This window comes from Salvelinus sp. IW2-2015, linkage group LG14 (assembly GCF_002910315.2).
Source record: "Salvelinus sp. IW2-2015 linkage group LG14, ASM291031v2, whole genome shotgun sequence".
Taxonomy (NCBI): domain Eukaryota; kingdom Metazoa; phylum Chordata; class Actinopteri; order Salmoniformes; family Salmonidae; genus Salvelinus; species Salvelinus sp. IW2-2015.
In genome coordinates this window covers 2,418,030-2,439,061 of record NC_036854.1, presented here as the reverse complement: position 1 = coordinate 2,439,061, position 21,032 = coordinate 2,418,030, and the positions used below count along the sequence as shown (strand labels likewise).

General features: G+C 42.6%; 1 protein-coding gene across 5 annotated transcripts in view; it reads left to right on the top strand.

Moving 5' to 3' along the window:
- The first annotated feature begins 8,082 nt into the window (after positions 1–8,082).
- fam49a (family with sequence similarity 49 member A) overlaps positions 8,083–21,032 on the top strand; it is a 44,238-nt gene continuing 31,288 nt past the window's right edge. For 2 of the 5 annotated variants that reach the window (XM_024000219.2, XM_070446459.1), the window contains exon 1: positions 8,083–8,214. The gene's annotated coding sequence lies outside the window, so the exon portion shown is untranslated. Of the gene's footprint in view, positions 8,221–21,032 lie in introns of all 5 variants that reach the window. The other 3 variants (XM_070446460.1, XM_024000220.2, XM_024000221.2) reach the window with 3 other exon arrangements.

The window sequence follows — 21,032 nt, the reverse complement described above, 5'->3', positions numbered from 1 at the left end:
CAGTGCAGTCCGTGTACACACAGCCACATGCAGTGCAGACCGTGTACACACAGCCACATGCAGTGCAAGCACACACACACAAACACACCTCTAGTTTCCCATTTCTATGTGTGAGGTGAGAGAGGAAGCATTAAGTAAACAAACAAATGCAGTCAATCTGAGTGTTCTTTACCAAGGGAGTCTGGGTAATGAAGTAGCAGAGGCTATGATAATGTTAATGAGATCAGATGCCCAGGAAGACCTAACGAGAGCTTTGGAGTCTCAAATGCTTGGCAGATCTGAGAACGGCTGTCTTCTGTCAAGGATGTGATGCAGAAACAGAAACCAATTAGTTGGACAATAGTGTATGTGTGTGGGGTGGGTGTAGTATAGGTTGTGCATGTGTGTGCAGGTGAGTGTCTGTGTGTGCCTGCGTGCGTGCATGTCAGGGTTTCCGTTAGCCATATATTTTTTTAAAGCCGATATAAACATTAATTAACGTAACCAAATTAGAGATTAACGATTAATTTACTACTGGTGACATGTAATGGGGAATATATTTTTTTAAATGTTTCATCAAAGGGCAAACCATTCATACAATGAAACGATGAATGTACAAGTATAGACAGCTGAGCCATTGTGGAGCCATTTCCGCCTGACTGATGTGCCCAAAGTAAACTGCCTGTTGCTCAGGCCCTGGAGCCAGGATATGCATATAATTGGTACCATTGGAAAGAAAACACTTTGAAGTTTGTAGAAATGTTAAAATATTGTAGGTGAATATAACAATAGATATGGTAGGAGAAAATCCAAAGAAAAACTAACTGGATATTTGTTTTTTTTGAGAGACCATCCTCTTACAATGGCAAGTATAAGGTCATACTGAAAATTAGCTCCCTGGATGCAATTCCTATGGCTTCCACGGGGTATCAGCAGTCTATGTTCAAGGTTTCAGGCTTGTAACTTCAAAAACGAATTAGAAATAACAGTTTTAGTAGAAATACACAGTCTTGGAAATTCGTGTTTGCGTGCGCCAAGAAGACAGAACGCACCTGCTAAAATCAGTTTCCTATTGAACATACTACTTTCCGTAAGAAATATTATAGTTTGATTACATTTTAGGGTATCTGAGGAGTAAATAGAAACATATTTTGATTTGTTGAAACAAAGTTTAGGGGTAGATTTTCAGATTCCTTTCTCTACATGTTGAACGAGTGGATAACTCAAATCGATGGCGCCAACTAAACTTTTTGGGATATAAAGAAGGATTTTATCTAACAAAACGACACTACCTGTATAGYTGGGACCCTTTGGATGACAAATCAGAGGAAGATTTTCAAAAAGTATGYAACGGTGTTCCTCCTCCCCTTCATACGAAGAGGAGGAGTAGTGATTCGACCAAAATGCAGCGGGTTTTGAATACATAATGATTTATTAAATCAATCGACGAGACACGAAAACAAACACTGGGAAGGATTACAAAATAACAAAAAACGAATGTAGACTGACCTACACTATGAGTACTTACATAAAACACGAAGCACGTAGGAACAGGTACAGACTATAACAAAAGAACGAACAAACGCTACAGTCCCGTGTGGTACACAGACACGGAAGACAATCACCCACAAACAAACAGTGAGAACAACCTACCTTAATATGACTCTCAATTAGAGGAAAACGCAAAACACCTGCCTCTAATTAAGAGCCATACCAGGCAACCCAAAACCAACATAGAAACAGCAAACATAGACTGCCCACCCAAAACTCACGCCCTGACCATCACACACATACAAAACAACAGAAAACAGGTCAGGAACGTGACAAAGTAAGTGAATATTTCAGCGCTATTTGTTAATTTATGAAACCAGTGCCAGTGGAAAAATATTTTGATGTGGTGCGCCGTCCTCAAACAATCTCATTGCATGTTTTCGCTGTAAGAGCTACTGTAAAACGGACCATGCAGTTAGATTAACAGGAATTTAAGCTTTCAACCGTTATAAGACACTTACATGTACCTAAATGTTTAGTATCCATATTTTGTATGATTATTTATTCAGTTTCACCGGAAGTTGTCCCGCTACCGGGACGCCTAGCCCTAAATGCATTACCATAATCCAAATGTGATTTCTGTCATTAGGAGCACTGTGGGAGTAGGGAGGGAGTAATCTGAATATACTGCACACTGGTATTTTTCCTTTAATTCACAACCAACCACGCCCTAACGTAGAAGAATCTGGTAGTTTTCTGAAATGGCAGGTAAATTAAATTCACATTTTCCTAAGGGAAACCCTGGTGCATGTGTAAAAGACAAGCTGAAGCCTGGTGTGTCTGAGTGGATAAATTCACACAATATTTCAGGAAATGCTATTTTCAAAGAACAGCGGTCATCCTACACATTGGTGTGAGACACTACACATTCTTGTCACTTTGGTTGAATTACAGCAGCAATTTACCCAAACGGATGACCCTGTAGATCCCTCCTGGCCCAGCAAAGAATCTTTCTTTTCGTGGCGTTCTCATTGAAAATACTCTCATTTCTCAAACTGTCATGTGTCCTCCCTCTGGCACAGCCGTCGTTTGCCAAGCTGCTGAGAGAGAGACACACTTGGGCTGTGAATTCAGCTTTCAAAACAAGGTGACATTTTAGATCACTGCATACATCTGTTGGCCTATTACTTAGTTGGTTACAAACATTTATATTGGGACCCACCAAATGGAAATGTGGACATGTCATTTAACATTTCTTACTTCAGTAAAGCAAGAAACTTTGGTGAAAGGCTCCCATGTTCAAAGTGGAAAACAATGAAACATTGGAAGAAAAATGTCTGCATTCATCACTCATTCAAGTCATTCAGGACAGTATGTACCAGGGAGTAATCTGAATATACTGCACACTGGTATTTTTCCTTTAATTCACAACCAGCAGCATACCACCCTGCATACCACTGCTGGCTTGCTTCTGAAGCTAAGCAGGGTTGGTCCTGGTCAGTCCCTGGATGGGAGACCAGGTGCTGCTGGAAGTGGTGTTGGAGGGCCAGTAGGAGGCACTCTTTCCTCTGGTCTAAACAAAGATCCCAATGCCCCAGGGCAGTGATTGGGGACACTGCTCTGTGTAGGGTGCCGTCTTGCAGATTGGGACGTTAAACGTGTCCTGACTCTCTGAGGTCATTAAAGATTCCCATGGCACATATCGTAAAGAGTAGGGGTGTAACCCCGGTGTCCTGGCTAAATTCCCAATCTGGGCCCTCAACCATCACGGTCACCTAATAATCCCCAGTTTACAATTGGCTCATTCATCCCCCTCGTCTCCCCTGTAACTATTCCCCAGGTCGTTGCTGCAAAATCGAGAATGTGTTCTCAGTCAACTTACCTGGTAAAAAATAAAAAATATATATATTTTTTTTTAAAATAAAAAAATAAAAAAATACAGGTGAGTTTCCCCTGTGTCTGAGGCCATTCAAATCAGTAAAATTGAGGCTGCTGTGCTTAGCTAGAATGATGAATATGTGCCGAAAAGGCCCACTGACAGCATTTTCAGGCAAGTTTTTGCTTACCATATGTCTGGATTTGAAGAATAACTTCTGTTCTGCAAGGTTTTCCAGACACACCTGCCTCAACCTGGTGTTCCGAGTGCGCAGCAGTGTAAGGCACTGCATCTCAGTGCAGGAGGCTCACTGCAGTCCCTGGTTCAAATCCAGGCTGCATCATATTGGAGTCCCAAGGTCAGCACACAATTATCCCAGTGTTGGCTGGGTAGGCTGTCATTGCAAATTAGAATTTGTTCTAAACTGGCTTGCCTAGTTACATATTTTTTTTTTTTTTTTTACAAAAACCTCTTTTGATGAGGCCAAAACATGTCAACGTCAAGTTTCCACCACAAAGTCTTCTGCATTGGAACTAATTGATGCACTATTGCTGTAGCCCATCTGAATTGAAGCCCTCAATTATGTTTTATCATATTGTGGTAAATGCTGAGCACCCCAGAAGATTAAAGTGTCTTCCATCTGCAATGAAAAACATGTTGTTATTTAAAAATCTGTTAGGAACTCGGGTCTCTTCTAGAGCTCCGACCTGAGATCACTGACGTCATCATCAAATCAAATCAAATATATTTATAAAGCCCTTCGTACATCAGCTATATCTCAAAGTGCTGTACAGAAACCCAGCCTAAAACCTCAAACAGCAAGCAATGCAGGTGTAGAAGCACGGTGGCTAGGAAAAACTCCCTAGAAAGCCCAAACCTAGGAAGAAACCTAGAGAGAACCAGGCTATGAGGGGTGGCCAGTCCTCTTCTGGCTGTGCCGGGTGGAGATTATAACAGAACATGGCCAAGATGTTCAAATGTTCATAAATAAATTACCAGCATGGTCAATAATAATAAATCACAGTAGTTGTCGAGGGTGCAGCAAGTCAGCACCTCAGGATAATGTCAGTTGGCTTGTTCATAGCCGATCATTAAGAGTATCTCTACCGCTCCTGCGGTCTCAGAGAGTTGAAACATCAGGTCTGGACAGGGTAGCACATCCGGTGAACAGGTCAGGGTTCCATAGCCGCAGGCAGAACAGTTGAAACTGGAGCAGCAGCACAGCCAGGGTGACTGGGGACAGCAAGGAGTCATCATGCCAGGTAGTCCTGAGGCATGGTGCTAGGGCTCAGGTTCCTCCGAAGAGAGAAGAAAGAGAGAAAGAGAGAGAATTAGAGAGAGCATACTTAAATTCACACAGGACACCGGATAAGACAGGAGAAATACTCCAGATATAACAAACTGACCCTAGCCTCCCGACACATAAACTACTGCAGCATAAATACTAGAGGCTGAGACAGGAGGGTCAGGAGACACTGTGGCCCCATCCGATGATACCCCCGGACAGGGCCAAACAGGAAGGATATAACCCCACCCACTTTGCCAAAGCACAGCCCCCACACCACTAGAGGGATATCTTCAACCACCAACTTACCATCCTGAGACAAGGTCGAGTATAGCCCACAAAGATCTCCGCCACGGCACAACCCAAGGGGGGGGCGCCAACCCAGACGGGAAGATCACGTCAGTGACTCAACCCACTCAAGTGACGCACCCCTCCTAGGGACGGCATGAAAGAGCACCAGTAAGCCAGTGACTCAGCCCCTGTAATAGGGTTAGAGGCAGAGAATCCCAGTGGATTCAACCTTGTTTATTTCCCGAGTTCCCAGTTGTTTTGAAAGCACCATAAATCCAGAGAATGACAGACTTTGATGACAAAGTTTCATGACAAAATTTGCCCACGAAGGACTGCCTCGCCACCTTCCTGTTCAAGTGAGCACAGCACAACAAGGTGAGTCCAAAAATGTMTTGTATGCTGCTGCATATGCCAGGGAGATAAGTATACTGCAGCTCATAAAGTAATACTAAGTGTATGTTGTGTAGTAAGCTGTAAGTAGCCCATGTGTCTCACCCTAATAATTTGGTCCCTTTTCCCCTCATAATTTTGTGTACTGTTCAGACTTGGTGGTGTTGTGTATAGCCTGTTTTATAGAAATGTAATCATTGAATATTGTAAGAGCTTTCATTGTCTGCTTATATGCCCCCTTTATTTATCCTACGGTTCTGACTTGGTGTACAGGGAGGATACTGTAAGAGGTCACATGTTCTGAATTCTCTCGCTGTACATTTCAAAAGTCCTGAACAAATAGTTATATTGACTACGTCCGTCCTAGCTTGCTCATTAATGTCTTAATCGAAAAGACGGATTGCCTCTTATCTGCTCATTGTCCCCTTATGCCATAGTTTGTACATCTCAACTGTCAGTAGAAACCACATTTGTTTCAGCAAGTCAGCAAGTCAGCCACATCAGCTATGTGTTTTAAAAAGGCAGTAAATGAGGCTGAATGAACTGTTTAGCTGCCAGACAAGGCTCCGCTGATAGCAGTGGTGGAAAAAGTACACAATTGTCATATTTGAGTAAAAGTAAAGATAACTTCATTGAAAATAACTCAAGTAAAAATGAAAGTCACCCCAAAAAATACTACTTGAGTAAAAGTCTAAAAATATTTGATTTTAAATATACTTAAGTATCAAAAGTAAATGTATTTGCAAAAATAATTTGTAAGTCGCTCTGGATAAGAGCGTCTGCTAAATGACTTAAATGTAAATGTAAATGTAAAAATATACTTAAGTATCTAAAGTAAAAGTATAAATCATTTCAAATTGCTTATAATAAGAAAATCAGATGGCACAAATGTGTTTTTTTTTTTTACAGACAGCCAGGGGCACACTACAACACAGACATCATTTTACAGACAGCCAGGGGCACACTACGACACTCAGACATCATTTACAGACAGCCAGGGGCACACTACAACACAGACATCGTTTTACAGACAGCCAGGGGCACACTACAACACAGACATATTTTACAGACAGCCAGGGGCACACTATGACACTCAGACATCATTTACAGACAGCCAGGGGCACACTACAACACAGACATCTTTTACAGACAGCCAGGGGCACACTACAACACAGACATCATTTACAGACAGCCAGGGGCACACTACAACACTCAGACATCATTTACAAACGAAACATCAGAGGCGGTAGGGATAACCAGGGATGTTTGTGAGTGAATTGGACCTCTTTACTGTCCTGCTAAGCATTGAAAATGTAATGAGTACTTTTGGATGTTGGGGAAAATGTATAGAGTAAAAAGTACATTATTTTCTTTAGGAACGTAGTCAAGTAAAACTAGTCAAAGCTATAAATAGTAAAGTAAAGTACAGGTACCTAAAAAACGACTTAAGTAGTACTTTAAAGTATTTTTACTTAAGTACTTTACACCACTGGCTGATAGCCAGGTGTAGCAGCGGTAAGGTGTTGGAACTGCTGTAGAGACAGCTTTATGTAGGCCCTAATAGTTTGTGGGCACTGTTTGTCACCGTTATAGTGCAATTAATGTATTGTTTAGTGTTGTGTTGTATAATGACTTTGCTGGCATGCATCTTAAACAGTTTTATTTTTTTTGCCCCACCAAGATTTACATTTGCCACTGATGTAAACATAGACTAGTATGCAGTGCCTGTGCCTCAAAGTAACCCCTCACCTTCCATCGGTCAGTATGTATTAAATGACTGCCCTCTGGTGGAATTTATCTACAACTGGCCAACGTCTGAGCCACTGTAGGTGCATTATCCACAGGTGACACTAGACATGCCAGGGACAGCAAGACATATAGCAGAGTATGATAAGATATGAACTATGCACATTGTCCCATCATTCAAATAACGAAATGTCCTCCTATTCAAGGCCAGGTAAGACATACGCCAACTGACTACACATACTGTTGTATTTAAGTCCCTGGGCACTGTAAGCTCACTCTAACAACTCTCTATTGCAAGGATGGGCATCATACTGGCTCTACAAATCTGTCATGTCATGTCATCAACTTCAAGGATCCGATGCCTCAAATAATAATGGTTTGTAATGAATGCATTTTACAGTAGGCAACATACGTTTCTTGGAGAGGCAAGCTGTTATGCTCTATGGCCTTGATATTTCTCAAAGGCTGTTAATGTCATTTTTTATGTCCATAGTGGAGAATGTTGCATTGTAAATCGCAACCCTGGGGGCATGTTCTCTGCCTATGTTCTGACATGCCTGTGAGCACATCAATCAATCTTTATAAAGCCTGATTATAGAGTTGGCATTGCACAAAGGAAGTATTACTTTACACAGTGGATTCGAATTTCCCCAGAGCTGTCTGAATCCATGGCAATGTGGTGTCTTTTTAAAACGTATATAATACTGCTAAATTTWAAAATATAATTCGTATAGGTCAACATCTTGCCATTTTATGAGTACCTTAATCACATATACAGATAGGAAATATAGAAACATGAAAAATCTAGATTTAACAATATTAAAAATGAATTCCAACCTCTTACACTCCAGTATCATGTAATTATTTTTAACAATTTTCCGGTTTCATTTCAGCAGTAGAGTGAAACACGCCCACAATACTGTTTCAACGTCACTATTGGCCAAAGAGGAAGCTAATTTATGTTTTATTGGTCGATATCGTACGGGTCCTACATACTAACCAATGACATTTGTGTATGGAAGACACGATTTTTACTGCGTTGGAGGGAGGGGTACACTTGTTGTTGTACCATTGAAAGTTGGGGGTGAAAGTGGCGCTATCGGGGTGCAAAGACGTCGGATCTCCCATTCAAAAGTTGTATTCGAAGAAATCACTGGTAAGTGTAAGTGACCRGTCAACTTTTAAAAACCGTTTTGTGGCTAATAAAGAAACGATAGTGGCTGAAAATGGTAGGCAACGTTAGCGACGCAGAATCATTCACCGTCAAGCGRGTTCACATGGATTGAATAAGCCGCAGGTAGTGATATTGCTAACTTAGCTAGCCTACTCGTGTTAGCCCAAATCTGATTTCATGCATGGTGCGTTAGCTAGTTAGCTACCTTAGTCCATTAACTAACACTTGCCAAACTACAATTTCAATGTATCAAATAATAATCATAAAACTTCCAAATACGGAGTTATTTTCTGCAATTAAATGGTTCTGGTCATGAGCGTGACATGAGTGCCGCTAACTCATTCATCGATAACTGAACCTGCTGTATCTGTGCGTTAAGTATTAACGCCCCGAAAGCTCTGCAAGCTTATAACGTCAACATACTTTCGTTGATCACCAAATATGGAGTTTCGCTGAGCAACTAACTTAATTTACTCCCGTTATGGCCGGTATATACTTCCAAAAAAGGTCTAAATACAAATGTACAACCAACCAACACCGGGGGGTACTAAGCTAACGTACGGAATTGTTTTACGTTGGTCGTACCATGGCTCATTTAGCTATTTGATTTTGAATTTTAGGACCCCTTTAGGTATCCCAAAAAATCTTTGATAAAATATTGAATTTGGCCCTTACTACTATAACCCATAGAGAAGCATCGAAAAACAAATTCATAGATGGCAAATAATAATAAATCACAAGTAATAAGATATTGAAGTGTCCAATATCTAGGAGATGTAAGAAAGCTCAGGAAATATATATGTGTATGTATGTATATATATATATATATATATATATATATATATATATATATATATATAATTTTTTTACCCATTTAACCTCATATTGTTGTTGGCACAACTTCCGCTATACTTCAATTCGTTTGTATGGGTTACCTTCAGATGAGTCCCGTGACACTTGTAGGGGTCTCACGAACTCGGTCGTGTTCGTTAGTCTCCCATTTTCATAGAGTGGTTCATAAGTTTGTAGGCCAAACCGTTCATACACTACAGACATTTTGAAGGAAAAGTATTGGTGCAGGTACAGCCAACTAAGCGCATAAATAATATTGTGATATATTTTGAGTCCTCTATTAATGGCCTGTTCAAACTAGGCTTGGGTGATATACTGTACACCGGGGTATTTAGACATGCCAACGGTATGATTTCCTCTCTTAATGGGGGTTGTGGGCACCACGCCTTGCGGGGTGCATGCTACTCCACTGCTTATAAGTTAATTTATTTGGCACATCTATAGTTATGTCCAGCTCAGGGCTCAAGCTTTTAATTTGTTTTGTGAACTTTCTAGCTAAGTGGCTAGATGACAAGATCAAGCTTCTTGTCTCTKCTGTAACCAATCAATCCCTGCCTGGATCAAGATCCATGCTGCCTAAATTGTTTTGTGCATAAAWWWTTTTATMAAATAAATAATAGTGCCTCTTGTGTGTACTTCCAGTAATACCGTATACTCCGGTATGGTACAGAAACGGTATGAAAATCTGGATACTGCCCAACCCTAGTTCACACGTATCTGCCCTCATTGGCTAGAAGGGTCCCACCTGTTCTCGCCTCCTCCTGCTTGCCTTCCATCTTTGAGGACATTTATTTCCATTGTTAGAGGGGTCACTTGACTATATTGTCAATAACCACTGAGAAAGGTTTTCAAAGCTAAAGTGCTACTATTGAGTGAGCCAGACAACTAGCTAGCTATTGTGCTAACTAGTAGTTAGCGAGATAATTTGCTAATTGATATAGGTGCTAGCTAATGTTATTTAGCTGGCTGCTTAATCCCGACCTTTGCATGTTCATAAACTCAGCAAAAAAAGAAACGTCCTCACTGTCAACTGCGTTTTATTTTCAGCAAACTTAACATGTGTAAATGTTTGTATGAACATAAGATTCAACAACTGAGACATAAACTGAACAAGTTCTACAGACATGTGACTAACAGAAATTGAATAATGTGTCCCTGAACAAAGGGGGGGGGGGGGTCAAAATCAAAAATAACAGTCAGTATCTGGTGTGGCCACCAGCTGCATTAAGTACTGCAGTGCATCTCCTCATGGTTTGCCAGTTCTTGCTGTGAGATGTTACCCCACTCTTCCACCAAGGCACCTGCATGTTCCCGAACATTTCTGGGGGGAATGGCCCTAGCCCTCACCCTCTGATCCAACAGGTCCCAGACGTGCTCAATGGGATTGAGATCCGGGCTCTTCGCTGGCCATGGCAGAACACTGACATTCCTGTCTTGCAGGAAATCACGCACAGAACGAGCAGTATGGCTCATGGCATTGTCATGTCAGGATGAGCCTGCAGGAACGGTACCACATGAGGGAGGAGGATGTCTTCCCTGTAACGCACAGCGTTGAGATTGCCTGCTGACAACAAGCTCAGTCCGATGATGCTGTGACACACCACCCCAGACCATGACGGATCCTCCAGCTCCAAACTGATCCMGCTCCAGAGTACAGGCCTCGGTGTAACGCTCAATCCTTCGACGATAAACGCGAATCCGACCATCACCCCTGGTGAGACAAAACCGYGACTCGTCAGTGAAGAGCACTTTTTGCCAGTCTTGTCTAGTCCAGCGACGATGGGTTTGTGCTCATAGGCAACGCTGTTGCCGGTGATGKCTGGTGAGGACCTGCCTTACAACAGGCCTACAAGCCCTCAGTCCAGGCTCTCTCAGCCTATTGCGGACAGTCTGAGCACTGATGGAGGGATTGTGCATTCCTGGTGTAACTCGGGCAGTTGTTGTTGCCATCTTGTACCTGTCCTGCAGGTGTGATGTTCAGATGTACCGATCCTGTGCAGGTGTTGTTACACGTGGTCTGCCACTGCGAGGACGATCAGCTGTCCATCCTGTAGTGCTGTCTTAGGCGTCTCACAGTACGGTCATTGCAATTTATTGCCCTGGCCACATCTGCAGTCCTYATGCCTCCTTGCAGCATGCCTAAGGCACGTTCACGCAGATGAGCAGGGACCCTGGGCATCTTTCTTTTGGTGTTTTTCAGATTCAGTAGAAGGGCCTCTTTAGTGTCCTAAGTTTTCATAACTGTGACCTTAATTGCCTACCTTCTGTAAGCTGTTAGTGTCTTAACGATCGTTCCACAGGTGAATGTTCATTAATTGTTCACAATGAAGAACTGAAGTTATTTGGATTTTTATGAATTAATGGGATGGTTCTTTTTTTGCTGAGTTTAAATCTACCCTACTCCAAAATAACGACACGCTACTTTCAAAATAGTTTTTGATAACCTGTTGAATTCAAACAGCTCTCCGTTTAGCACGGGCATTGCGCTAACCCTTATTCATGACTTAAATTCCATTGCTTTCAAAGTTGTATTGTCACATATACCAGATAGGTGCAGTGAAATGTGTTGTTTTACAGGGTCAGCCATAGTACAGTGTCCCTGGAGCAAATTGGGATTAAATGCCTTGCTCAAGGGCACATCGACAGATTTGTCAGCTCAGGTATTCGAACCAGCGACCTTTCGGTTACTGGCCCAAGGCTCTAACCGCTGTGTTTACCTGCCACCCTATACATTACATTTACGGATAGCCAGGGGCACACTCCAACACTCACACATCTTTACAAAAAGCATTTGTGTTTAGTGAGTCCACCAAATCAGTAGTAGTAGGGATGACCAGGGATAATCTCCTGATAAGTGTGTGAATTGGACCATTTTACTGTCCTGCTAAGCATTCAAAATGTAACGAGTGCTTTTGGGTGTCGGAGAAAATGTATGGAGTAAAATGTACATTATTTTCGTGATGAATGTAGTGGAGTAAAAGTTGTCAGAAATAAAAAAAATAGTGAAGTACAAATGGGAACATAAGTAGCTGACTGGACCACCTGAAAACTTGGCATTTTTATGTTGTGCCCAGACCAGCCTGAGATATTCCTTCATCCCCTGATCCATTACTGTCCCTGATCCATTACTGTCCCTGATCCATTGTGAAACGATGCCTGTTGTTAGATATACGTGGACAGCTGGGAGCGGGGCATTTTGATGTCTGCCTGTGTGCTTTGTTTCAGTTGGAATGCAAGGCATCTTGTTGCAGCATTTCTTCAGTCAGTGCGGTCACTGTTATGGCAGATGGGTTTTGTGAATATGGACCATTTATACCTGGAAATGACTGAACCGAGTAGGCTAAACTTCCTCTTGACCCTTGTTTGGCCTCAGGCAGTTTGAAAAGCTAAAGAATCATACCTACAATTCTGTAGCCTAATTGGAGCAATGCATGATATTGTTTCCTGTAGAGCGGTTGCTGAACCATGACTAATCAATTACTCTGAGAACTTTGTTAAACATTCCATAGAAGCCATATATTATGCTGAGTAATGTTTGACCTTATTAACATGTAGCTTTAGGCTTTATGGACAGAGTGCAAAAGACAATTTGAAGTAAACTATTGTCTCATCGCAAACAATATCGGCATAGTTTTCCCGCCCAAAATTCTCCCCTTGCCGCTCCAGCTGGCAGAAAAGGGACTGGGGTGGGGTGTGTAAAGTCTTAGCTAATCCACAAACGTCCTCCGCTCAGTTTTGTACTACATCTGACTAGGGCTGGGCGATATATCAATAATTATCGAGGTAATTACTTCCCTCAATATTGATATAAAAACGTTTAGATTCATTTCGATAATGTCGATATAGAATAATTAGATACTGCAGTCCATTTCACCTCTGTGACGCAGCAGGAACGTGCGGAGAAGTGACAATATGCACGTGGAGAGGTATACGCCCACTAAAAACCACTTAGCACCTCGAGTGATGGAGGAGCCATTATTGACCACTAAATGAGTGATGTAGGCGATAACAGTGGCAGTGATAGCCATGGAGAAGGAGCAGCTTCCAGCAAAGAAATGATTGATTAAAAAGGCTTAAACTATTTCAGTAATTTGGAAGTTGTTTGGCATTTTGAAGTCCGACAGAGAGCAGAGAAATGTTCGGTGCAAATTGTGCCGTAAACAGGTGGCTACGAAGTCTGGTAATCATATCGCCCAGCCCTACATCTGACTGTCTGAGAAACAGGATGCGTTTGCTTGCCACTTCCATAACCAGTGAGGGTTGCTGTTTGTGTTTTTCAGCCTCTGCTATAGGGTGAATTAACAATCAGCAGTAGCAAAAGCATACCTTACACATTGTCTGATTTTGATATTTTAGCACAAAAGTGCTTTATGTGTTTTAGCTGCCCTAAACCTTTGCCAGAATTATTGTATGATTTGTTGGTTATTTTAGTCTTTATCATGTTTCATTAAAACCCATTCTTTATAAAACAGCTTTTTTTATAGAGAGAGAGCCTACATTTGGCTTTGGTAGTCATTCGTTCAAGTCTAAATCGAGCTTTGCGTCACAAGCTTCTTTGGAGCATAAAATTCATTATTCCACAGGATTTCCTCCAATAGCCTAAATAATATTTTATTTTGGTAATAGGCCAAACTAACAAAGTAGCCTAATTCCTCTGAGCTTTATTCAAGACATATGCTTAAGGGTTGCAATCACAGTTGTGCTGTTCAGGTGATCAGATCATTCAACGCCTAGAGAAGTGTTTAACAACCATCTCAGTAACACGTTAACACACCATTCTAGAAAGCGTACAGTATTATATAAAKCCATTATTGCATGGAACTCCGTTCCATCTCATATTGCTCAAATAAACAGCAAACCAGGTTTCAAAAAACAGATAAAGCAACACCTCACAACACCTCTCCCCTAGTTCACCTAGATGGTGTGTGTAGGCTACTTGTGCCAAAAAAAAAAAAAAAAGTTCTGTCCTTGAGCTGTTCTTGTCTATTTAATGTTCTGTATTATGTATTGTGTTTCATGTTCTGTGTGGACCCCAGGAAGAGTAGCTGCTGCTTTTGCAACAGCTCATGGGGATCCTCATGAAATACCAAATAAAGCCCTATCCTATGATATATTGGCCTAGCAAACTTATCATATAGCCTAGCGACTGCTGTCTGCTTTAGCCTAAAGCGTGACTTCCATAAGGACGGGTAGCAACATCACCACGTTTTAAACCCTCTCAGATGTCCTCTACAGATGATCAGGCAGTTTGCCATGGTGCAGCAACATGCTGAGTCAGCTAAAGGGCCACCTGGAATCGCTTCAGACAGCAGCAGCACACACCAGAGCCTCATTGTTCAGACTGCGATGAGCAGCTTGTGTTGCCCTCTGGATAGGCCTAGATAGGTTGACTGAACACTTTAATCTGTGAACCAGCCTTTGGGCTACCTCAGAACCACCGTATATAGATCTGTATAGCTCTATGGCTACCTTGTTCATAGACAGCTAAAGTCCATATCCACCAACTTACGATGGGCTATTCTTTGGGTGCTGACCTTTCTTTTCTTTTTCTTTTTTCAGCACCCAAAGAATAGCCCACAATTACACAGACCAATGCTGAAATCAGTGGACCAATGTCGTGTGTAATTACAGGCTGTTCTTTGGATGCTGAAATCAGTCGTTTTTGATAACTTCATTTTGTTACGTCGGCGCTCCTGTCCACCCACTCTAGTCGCCGCTCAACTCCATCGTACATTGTGGAGTTGAGTTGTTCAATGTCAAACTGTTACATTAGGTGATGCATGTTGGTAATGCTGGGAAGTGTCCCTAAAGCATGTCTGTGACATTAGGTGATGAATCCTGGGAAGTGTCCCTAAAGCATGTCAAACTGTGACATTAGGTGATGAATCCTGGGAAGTGTCCCTAAAGCATGTCAAACTGACATTAGGTGATGAATCCTGGGAAGTGTCCCTAAAGCATGTCAAACTGACATTAGGTGATGAATCCTGGGAAGGGTCCCTAAAGCAGAAGACTAGCCTTAGCCTACATGCTATAGTAGCCATTTTTCAGATTTTTACTTGTTTTCAATATTGCCATTCCAAGATTAAATTTTTTCACTTAACTCATTTCCTGTCTGGGAGAAATGATTTGTATATGACCTGATTTGTATATGACCTGTACTGCTGCTATGTAAATCATCACCTAGCAGTTCCTGTTGCACCCAACCTTTCTGTCTGGGAAACAAGTGTTTTGAACTGAACTGCCCCGGTTCTATGGCTGCTCTCTGTTAGCACACACACTTCCTGCTCCGGTTTTATTTTTCTTATTGATATCCGGAGAGTAGAAGACTGTAAGGCTTTTTGTTGAAATCTAAGAGGGAGGTTCCAGTGTGTTGTGTGGAAGGAAGTGGTCCTAGAAATGTGGAGAAATGGACAAACATTCGGCCTACTACTTACAATAGTAGCCTATTTTAAAATAAAATGACACATTCTGCAATGAAGTTCAAGCCAGAGCTGAGACATGAATCATGTTGGGAAAAAGTARGCCTATACTGAACTCATATCAATTTGTACATATCTGTGGTTGAAAACGCCTTTAAACAGTCTTTGTCATAAGTCTATTTATAGAGCCTATTTCTCTGTAAGCCTCTGAATGTTTTCAAATGACAGTTTCCTTATCCTAGTCATAGACCTAGGCTTGCCTTCCAATCCATCTCCCCTGCCGTATACACAGGAACTGTTCAGTCGTTAGTCCCTTGTGTTTTAAATTATGACATGTCAATGATGACCCAAAACCCTGGTTTATTCAGGCATGTCAGTTAGCCCTGCACTGCCAAATAATGTCAAACAGTTCACTCGTTAGCTTCCGTATGATTTTAATAGACGGGTCAGTGATATAGCCTAGACATAATCCTGGAGAGTTAGCTCGCTGCCGCCTGTTTTCCTCTGGTTGCCTGCGTGGCTGCCTGTCTGAGCTCCGCAGCGTGCTCATTGATTTCAGCAGCTGCTGGAAAAGGAGGGAGATTTCTGCTGTTTTGGTCCATGAGAACAGTCTGGAATAGGAGGGCGATTCCTGCTGTTTTGGTCCATGAGAACAGTCTGGAATAGGAGGGCGATTCCTGCTGTTTTGGTCCATGGCAACAGTCTGGAATAGGAGGGAGATTTCTCCTGTTTTGGTTCATGGGAACAGTCTGTGAAAGCACTGGGGATATTATTTGGGCAGGAAAGAAGCGCAGTCACGCTTTTGAGTACTATAGCTTTAGTAACAGAGTGGAGCCAAAAAAGACCAGGGATCAGGAGCAGCATTCAGGAATTGATCTAGTGAGCGAGCGTGCTCGCTTTGACAGCAGTGTGAAAGAGGTCCTGAAACTAACTACAGCGTTAAGAAGAAATCATAACATGACCACAGAGATCCTAATTCTAGGAACATGACACTCATTAAGCGTTATTGTTTGACTCTTTTGCAGATATCTTGTTATGTTTTGATTTGACTCCTCCCTCATACTTTTTCTATGACTTCTATTATAACCTGGGTGATTCGAAGCCCTGAGTGTTGCTTGGCTGACATGGGTATGACAAAACATTTATTTTTACTCTAATTATGTTGGTAACCAGTTTAGCATTAAGGCACCACAAGGATTTGTAATGTATGGCCAATATACCACGGCTAAAGGCTGTGTCCTAGCACTCCGCGTTGCGTTGTGCCGTGGTATATCAGACCGTATACCCACGTCTGTAAACACTATTTTGATGCAAAATGGTGCCGACAGAGATGGTCGCCTCGCTGCCAGTCCTTAGGAAACAATGTAGTATTTCGATTTTTTATGTATTATTTCTAACATTGTTACCCCAGGAATTCTAAAGTCTTATTACATACAGCCTGGAAGAACTATTGGATATAAGAGCGACGTCAACTTACCAACATTACGATCAGGAATACGACTTTCCCGAAGCGGATCCTCTGTTGGTACCACCACCCAGGACATGGATCTAATCCCAGAAGCCGATCCTAAACAACGGCTCCGCACACGGAGCGGCCTCCTGGTCAGGCTCCGTAGACGTGCACATCGCCCACCGCTCCCGAGTATACTACTCGCCAATGTCCAGTCTCTTGACAACAAGGTAGACGAAATTTGAGCAAGGGTTGCCTTCCAGAGAGACATCAGAGATTGTAACATTCTCTGTTTCACGGAAGCATGGCTCTCTCGGGATATGTTGTCGGAATCGGTTCAGCCACCGGGCTTCTCCATGCATCGCGCTGACAGAGATAAACACCTCTCTGGGAAGAGGAAGGGCGGTGGTGTATGCGTCATGATTAACGACTCATTGTGTAATCATAACAACATACAGGAACTCAAGTCCTTCTGCTCACCCGACCTAGAATTCTTTACAACCAAATGCTGGTCATTTTACCTCCCAAGAGAATTCTCGTCAGTTATCGTCACAGCTGTGTACATTCCCCCACAATCAGACACCACAACGGCCCTCGAGGAACTAAACTGGACTTGATGTAAACTGATAACCATATATCCTGAGGCTGCATTTATTGTATCTGGGGATTTTAACAAAGCAAATTTGAGAACAAGGCTACCTAAATTCTATCAGCATATTGACTGCAGTACTYGCAGGGGTAATACACTTGATCACTGCTACTCTAACTTCCACGATGCATACAAAGCCCTCCCCCGCCCTCCCTTCAGCAAATCCGACCACGGCGCCATCTTGCTCCTACCGTCTCATAGGCAGAAACTCAAACAGGATGTACCAGTAAATCGAACCATTCAACGCTGGCCTGACCAATCAGATCCACGCTTCAAGATTTTGATCATGCGGACTGGGATATGTTCCGGTCAGCCTCGGAGAACAACATCGATCTATACGCTAACTCTGTGAGTGAGTTTATAAGGAAGTGCATTGGAGATGTGACTGACTTAAAATCTACCCTAACCAGAAACCGTGGATGGACGGCGGCATTCGCACAAAACTGAAAGCCCGAACCACCGCATTTAACCATGGAAAGAGGTCTGGGAATATTGCTCAATATGAACAGTGTAGTTATTCCCTCCGCAAGGCAATCAAACAAGTGTAATGCCGGTACAGGGACAAAGTGGAGTCGCAATTCAACGACCCAGAGACAAGACGTATGTGGCATGGTCTACAGGAAATCATAGACTACAAAAAGAAATCCAGCCACGTCACGGACACCGTCACGCTTCCAGAAAAACTAAACACCTTCTTTGCCCGCTTTGAGGATAATACAGTGCCACCGTCGTAGCCCGCTAACAAGGACTCTCCCCCCCCCCCCTTGCCTTCTCTGTGGTTGACGTGAGTAAAACATTTAAATGTGTTAACCCTCGCAAGGCTCCTGGCCCAGACGGCATTCCTAGCCGCGTCCTCAGAGCATGCGCAGACCAGCTGGCTTGTGTTTTTACGGACATATTGAATTGCTCCCTATCCCAGTCTGTTGTCCCCACATGCTTCAAGATGGCCACCATTGTTCCTGTACTCAAGAAGGCAAAGATAACTGAACTAAATGACTACTTCCCGTAGCACTCACTTCTGTCATCATGAAGTGCTTCGAGAGACTAGTCAAGGATCATATCACCTCCACCTTACCGGCCACTCTAGACCCACTTCAGTTTGCATACCGCCCCACCAGGCCCACAGACGATGCTATCGCCATCACACTGCCCTATCCCATCTAGACAAGAGGAATGCCTATGTAAGAATGCTGTTCATTGACTACAGCTAAGCATTCAACACCATAGTACCCTCCAAGCTCATCAAGCTGGAGGCCCTGGGTCTCAACCCCGCCCTGTGCAATTGGATCCTGGACTTTGAGGGGCCGCCCCCAGGTGATGAAGGTAGGAAACAACATCTCCACTCCGCTGACACCGCAAACCTGGGGCCCCACAAGGGTGCGTGCTCAGCCCTCTCCTGTACTCCCTGTTCACCCATGACTGCGTGACCATGCACGTCTCCAACTCAATCATCAAGTTTGCTGACGACACAACAGTAGTGGGCTTGATTACCAACAACGACGAGACAGCCTAGGTGAGGGCCCTCGGAGTGTGGTGTCAGGAAAACAACCTCTCACTCAACAAAACAAAGGAGATGATCGTGGACTTCTGGAAACAGCAGAGGGAGCACCCCCCCGCATTGACGGATATGCAGTGGAGAAGTTTTAAGTTCCTCAGCATATGCATCACAGACAAACTGAAATGGTCCACCCACACAGACCGTGTGGTGAAGAAGGCGGCTGAAGAAATTTGGCTCGTCACCCAAAACCCTGACAAACTTTTAGATGCACAATTGAGAGCAGCCTGTAGGGCTGTATCATAGCCTGGTACTGCAACTGCACCGCCCTCAGCTGCATGGCTCTCCAGAGGGTGGTGTGGTCTGCAAGACGCATCACCCGATGTCACAGGAAGGCCAAAAAGATCGTCAAGGACAACAACTACCCGTGCCACTGCCAGTTCACCCCGCTATCATCCAGAAGGCGAGGTCAGTACAGGTGCATCAGAGCAGGGACCGAGAGACTGTTTTTCAGTCTCTATCTCAAGGCCATCAGACTGTTAAACAGCAATCACTAACATAGAGTGGCTGCTGCCTACATACAGACTCAAATCTCTTGCCACTTTAATAAATGGATCACTAGTCACTTTAAACATTGCCACTTTAATAATGTTTACTTATCTTACTCATCTCATATGTATATACTGTATTTTTTACCATCTATTGCACCTTGCCTATGCCGCACGGCCATCGCTAATCCATATTTGTATATATACATATTCTCATTCACCCCTTTAGATTTGTGTGTATTAGGTAATTGTTGGGTAATTGTTAGATATTACTTCATGGTCGGAACTAGAAGCACAAGTATTTCGCTATACTCGCATTAACATCTGCTAACCATGTGTATGTGACCAATACATTTGATTTGCTTAAACAGCCTTTAGCCGTGATATATTGGCCATATACCAGACCCCCTCGGGCCTGATTGCTTAAATATACACTACCATTCAAAAGTTTGGGGCACTTAGACATTTCCCTGTTTTTGAAGGAAAAGCTAATTTTATGTAAATTATAAAATAACATCAAATTGATCARAAATACAGTGTAGACATTGTTAATGTTGTAAATGACTATTGTAGCTAGAAATGGCAGATTTTTATTTTATGGAATATCTACGTAGCCGTACAGAGACCTATTATCAGCAACCATCACTCCTGTGTTCCAATGGCACGTTGTGTTAGCTAATCCAAGTTTATCATTTTAAAAGGCTAATTGATCATTAGAAAACCCTTTTGTAATTATGTTAGCACAGCTGAAAACTGTTGTGCTGATTTAAAGAAGCAATAATGTTGACGTTGAGACTGGTGTTTTTGCTGGTACTAATTTAATGAAGCTGCCTGTTGAGGAATTGTGAGGCTTCTGTTTCTCAAACTAGACACTCTAATGTACTTGTCCTCTTGCTCAGTTGTGCACCGGAGCCTCCCACTCCTCTTTCTATTCTGGTTAGAGCCAGTTTGCACTGTTCTGTGAAGGGAGTAGTACACAGCGTTGTATGAGATTTTCATTTTGTTGGCAATTTCTCACCTGGAATAGCCTTCATTTCTCAGAACAAGAATAGACTGACGAGTTTCAGAAGAAAGTTCTTTGTTTCTGGCCATTTTGAGCCTGTAATTGAACCCACAAATGCTGATACTCAACTAGTCTAAAGAATGCCCGTTTTATTCTTTATTGAGCACAGTTTTCAGCTGTGCTAACATAATTGCAAAAGGGTTTTCTAGTGATCAATTAGCCTTTTAAAATGATAAACTTGGATTAGCTAATACAACGTACCATTGGAACACAGGAGTGATGGTTGCTGATAATGGGCCTCTGTACGCCTATGTAGATATTACATAAAAAATCAGCCGTTTCCAGCTAGAATATCATATACAAGATTAACGATGTCTACACTGT